The 5,705-nt window shown below is 42.1% G+C and overlaps 1 long non-coding RNA gene across 2 annotated transcripts in view; it reads left to right on the top strand.

Annotated features, from left to right (window-relative positions):
* LOC308596337 overlaps positions 1–5,705 on the top strand; it is a 646,399-nt gene that overhangs the window by 22,120 nt on the left and 618,574 nt on the right. The window contains exon 3 of one of the 2 annotated variants that reach the window (XR_014012465.1): positions 4,645–4,751. The exons of the other annotated variant lie outside the window; for it this stretch is intronic. This is a non-coding gene — a long non-coding RNA (uncharacterized lncRNA). Of the gene's footprint in view, positions 1–4,644; positions 4,752–5,705 lie in introns of those variants that run through there. 2 annotated transcript variants of the gene reach the window in all.

Below are 5,705 nucleotides of genomic sequence, written 5' to 3'. Positions count from 1 at the left end.
CTGCGGGAGACAGTGGAAGACAGGAGTGCCTGGCATGCTCTGGTCCATGGGGTCACGAAGAGTCGGATACAACTAAACGACTAAACAACAACAACAACAACAACGTGCATGATTTGGTTTCTATCCATACTTTTGTGCACTGCCCTGGAATCTTTTGGATGAAGGGGTCTTTAAGAAATAGTTTTTAGAAATAAATGGAAAATTAAATGCAGATTTTGTAGCTTATCTCCCTCTCTCCCCCACCCTGCCCATCTCCTCTCCAAACCCCCCCCCCAGTTTGCTTAACATCCAGTTTCATGAACACCTGGAAAACTTGCTCATGGTTTTATGGCCTTCTGCTTTTTCCTAATAACAGTGTTGCCTGACTGCAAATTTGGGGGTTTTCCTTATGGACTAACTTGGCTTCTGATTTTGTTGTGTCTTTGTGTGTGTTAACATGATGATTCATCCTGAAATATCGACATTTGGAGGATGCAAAGTGAAATCTACATATTCTAGGAGCCAACCAAATGATGACACATTGCACAGCTTTAGGATTGCTCTTTTACAAGTCACACCGAGCAGCTCTAGCTGTGTGAGGAGCCTACAGACTCTTACCCTGTGGCAAACTGAGCTGCACCAAGGGGCTACCTCTTCGTTGCTCCCCTTTCCCTGTGATTTGGGGGCTACAATGGGACCCTCAGCTTGCCACATTCTTGGTGCCAAAGAGCTTCCTTCCCTGTGATCATAAATTAAATGGTCCTCTGTATTTATGCTATGCAGTGTAACAAGGAGAACAGAAAAAAACCCAATTAAAAAAACAACACACATTTGCAGCTGTACAACCTTTATGAACTGGAATAACTTTATTCCCTTCACACTCCAGTGAAACAATACCTTGACAAAATGATTCATTGAGAACAGATGCTGGCAGTTTGACTGAGGTGCCTGTAGCAAGTTTAAGGGCAACTTTACATCTATCTGATCTAAGGCCTTTGACTACTGGAAAAGCCCTCTGTCTCTTTTCTAAGTACAGCATGGAGAGGCAGCAGAAGTGTTCTGATTAATTTTTATAGGGGTAAAACTGCTGCAAGCAGAGAACCTGTTCCATCAGAGGAAAGAAAAGGAAAAGAAATAAGAGTGAGAGAGTCGTGTGTTTTAAAGGGGTTCCTGAATAACTTTAGTTGGTGTTTATTGACTCGTTAATGGATGGCAGTGGTACCTTGACTTTTATATTTAATGGCATGATGAAAAAAGATGTTCTTCAATAGGTGCCACAAAGGCATTGCAGAAGGGGTCTGTCTGATACAGAACAGGAGTGCATTCAAAAGGGCCAATGCCACTACACTAAAGACCTAATTCCTACACCAGAAGATGGGGCTTGCCTAACACCATGCAGGATTGAGTTCAATAATTGTGAGGCCACTGCTAAGAAGGCCCTGTTCTTTGCCTGCCAACCTAATTGCCTTTGAAGGTGAGCACTGAAGCATGCTGCCTTACATGGATCATAAGACATGGGCAGCTGATATGGGTCCAGGTGATTCTTCATGTCACCTGATCCCAACCTGTTTTGGCCTTTAGAGGTCACTGCTAAGCACTTTGTATTGGGTACTGGTGCGACGTGTGCAATATAGGTGTAATACGCTCCAATGTCCTAGTCATTTCCTGGGCAGCTGCATTTTATACCAGTTTAAGTTTCTGAGCCATCTTTAAAGGCAGCCCAATTTAGAACACCTTCCAGTCTGGGAACAGAGCCCCAGAGAATAGAGCTTTGCATGTTAGATACATTTAACACCACATGTATACTGAACCTCGGATGACTACAGCCTGCAGTGTAGCTCAGCTAGGACCTTCTCCAGAGAATCGATTTACAGTATGAAACATATTTTGGGTCAACAACCAATATAGACACTCATCCTGCAACTGCATGGAAGAGGAGAATAACATTCTCACATTGCATCCTCCAGTTGTCCCCCCTCGAAATCTGAGCGACAGAATAAGGAAAGGCAATTCTTCTGTAAGAAAGTTGGGTTGTGCCCTCAATTTGGCTGAAGCCCAAAGCTTGAACCATATTTGGCTGCTTTGGGCAGAGAGATCCTGACATCAGCTAAGTTGGGTGGCAACAACCCCATATCACCCTGCAGAGAAGGTGCTTGAGAAGCAGCACCCAGGAGGATTAAACCTCCTATTCTCCATGCAGCTGGAGGGGAGAGATGCAGTATCTCCTCCCCCCCCATTTAATTTTGGTTTGATAAACATTAGCTCCACCCCAAAATTTATTCACGGCCAAATCTGGATCTGGTTTATCTCATCTCAGCCTGGATTGAATGGCTGTGTGTGCTGACCTCAGCTATTTAAGAAAGGCCTGTCCATAAGCCCATTTCATTGATCAACATCCAAGGCAGAGAGCCATGTTCTTCTCTTGGCTTCCCCATGCCCTTTGTCCACTGAGTTTTCATAAGATGATATAGCATCTTAAATAGCAACATGAAAGGGAAAGGGCAGAATTCAGCAGCTACCTTGTCCAGCACAAAGATGCAGTAGCAAGGAAAGTGAAGAGGTCCTCTTGACTTCTGCCTGCCACACAGTTGTGAGAATGGCCAGAGTCTTTCTCGGGAATAAAGATGGCACCCCCAACCCCAGGAAAATCCCAGAATAGACCTTAATATGAGAGTGTACTCCCTTTCACCTAACCTTTGGCATATATTTTTAAAAGCCACAAGCGCTTTAATCAAATTAAACTCTGACCTTTTAAAATTAAATTAACCTCATAGTGTAAATCAGATTAGACGTGAGACAATCTCAATTTATCCTGATTTCTCTCCGATTATGTGTCACTAAAATCCGCCCTGTTTGAATTTCACTTCCTTTGGATGACCTTAAGAGAATTAACCCAGAATTCTCCTACGATGCCACACTCTTGCTCACTGCATTGAAAAAAGAAGGGCCGGGATATGTCCCCCTCCTGCTCCTTTCTAATTGTACTGATCGTAATTGTGTGAACCTACAATTCTACATTGTTGTTCTGACACTGTGAAGGATAGTGAAACCTCACAGACAAGTTCTTTAAAATCTAATCAGGTGATTGAAGGGAGACATTTAGACAGGATGACTGATTTTACAGAGCCATAAACTAAGGCCAGAGATAACATGTACTTATCTTGCTCTGAGAATCTGCCTATAAATATTGTTTTATTAGTACGATTGCTGAGGAAGACTTGGATCAACATGCATTGCACACATTTTTATCTTTTTCGATGCTGCAACTGAGTGAATCTGTGAATATTGTCATATGATGACTGATCTTATTTAGGTCACAGAAATGTATATGACCTGTGTTTTGGGTCTTGCAGCTGATTTGAATACCATTTCGAGTATTGCTAGTTGGCATTGTAAAGAGATGCATTTTAGATAAAACAAAATAAATGAAATAAATAAAATAAAATAATAAAATAAAATAAATATGTTGCATATCTTTTTCTATACACTTATTCTCTGCATTGTGGGATGCAACCACAACCCTACCCTCCAAAAAAGTAACCCCAGAGAGAATTAATGCACAAAGCTACCCTTATCTATGTCCAAACTGAGTTTGTCTGCCTAAGATGCAGATGGCGGAAAACCTTCCTGCCAGGTTTTGTAGCACTGCATGGAGGACCGTTTTGCTGGCTGATGTCAGCAGACTAAAGGTTAAACTTCGCTATAAATTAAAGATTACATTCAAGCTAAATATAAAGACCCTTATTTTGAATTATACATACAGGAAAAGCTATTGCTCTCTGGTAAAATTTGAGGGCAAAGTAAATACAGTCATGGCTTGAAAAATTTACATTAGTTCACATTAATTTTAAAAAAGTTAAGGAGTTTCTTTTTCGGCAGTGTCGCTAGGTATAAACAGAAGACAGCGATGGCTCCAGGACTGAAGAGCCCTTGCCATGCTGTTGTCTTCTGGGCTTCTTCCTATGAAAGGGAGCTCCTCTGGTGGGTTTACCTCTTGGTGGCAGAAGCAACATCAAGCACAAAGTATCCCACAATTCACTCAAAGTAGCAATGTTCTGAAGGTGCAGAGGGAAATGTAAATGGTGGCGCCCAGACCCGGGGGGGGGGGGCTACCATTTTTATTTCTCACAATGTCCCAGAGCAGCATAAGAATGGGGCATCCTGGTGCTGGGCCTAGAAAGAGATACAAGCCAACTGTGTATTTGTAGGGTATCAGCTTATATTTTCTCAGTTTTAGCCCTTCACCAACTCCCTCAATTTTGTTCAGCTATTCTGGTAAATGTGATCTATTCGTGGCAGTCAATGGTGCCCAGTTCATGCACTTTCCCCTCTGAAGGAAATTGCCAACATTTTCCAAAGCTAACTGCTAGATATTGTAACATGCCAGGTCTCCCTGAACCTTTGTCAGGAGGCCACCCATCAGGCTGGTCCTGCTGACCTAGATTGGGACAAAAAGATGACCAGTGTCATGTAGTGATTAGTGTGTTGGACTAGGATCCTTCAATACTGATATGGTCATGATGAGAAACCTGCATTTACACAGAGAAGCTGTGGAAGTGCCACTTCCCCTTCGCATAGGCACATTCCACAAGTCCTACCTTAGCTGTGTGCACATTTCCCTAGTTCTCTATTTTTTGTTTATTTTTGAAATGCTAATATTCTCAGGGCCTCCTTGGTGGTTGCTCCCAGACTTTGAAACACCCTTTCCACAGAAGCTTGACTGGCTCCCTCCTTGTTGTACTTCTTCTAGCAGGTGAAGGCTGTTTTATTCTGACTGGCCTTTGGGAGCTGTTTTTTAAGGTAAGGGCTTTAATAGTGCCGTGCTGATTTTATTATCTGTATTTTAATATATTTTTACATTATTTTAATTCCATTAGAGTTTCATTGCAGTGGTACCTCAGGTTAAGAACTTAATTCATTCTGGAGGTCTTTTCTTAACCTGAAACTGTTCTTAACCTGAGGTACCACTTTAGCTAATGGGGCCTCCCACAGCCATCGCGCCGTCGCCACACGAATTCTGTTCTCATCCTGAAGCAAAGTTCTTAACCCGAGGTACCACTGGGTTAGCAGAGTCTGTAACCTGAAGCGTCTGTAACCCGAGGTACCACTGTACTTTCTAACGATTCTCTTTTATGTTTTTAGCTTTGGTATGTTATTTGTGTTTGAAACATTAGGGTAAGCTGCCTTGAGCCTGGGAAAAAGTGAGATGTAAATAAATACCATCATAATTTCTTTTGAATTTTTATAATTTAAATTTCCATGTTTATTCTTTGTGAGCTGCCTTGGGTGGCATTTTTCAGCCCCAAAGCAGCATGGAAATAAGCAGTTACAAAACAACATGCTTAAAGCGTGTTTAAAAAGCTCATGGCTTCCCCCCAATAATCCTGGGGACTGTAGTTTCCCCCTTGCACAGCTTCTATTCCCGGCATCCTTAACAAACCACAGCTGCCAAGATTATTGGGATGAAGCCATTTACTTTATATGTCTGGTGTAAATGTGACCTGTGTAACTTGCTTTTAGTTGTGGACCATGCCTGTACAACTAGCATGCCAGGATATGATCAAAAAGGCCTCAGGCATGTAACTCTAATTGATTGGCTTTCATTCTACCATCATTTTCCCACATTGAATAAGGACAGAGAGTCTCTTTATATAAAATTGATTGTTACCACTTCTTAGGTACCGTATCTTTGCCATGGAGCCTCTTCCTCTGTGTAGGGAAGGTCT

Source organism: Podarcis bocagei (assembly GCF_964188305.1).
Source record: "Podarcis bocagei genome assembly, chromosome: 1".
NCBI lineage: Eukaryota > Metazoa > Chordata > Lepidosauria > Squamata > Lacertidae > Podarcis > Podarcis bocagei.
This window is presented reverse-complemented; position numbering and strand designations above follow the sequence as displayed.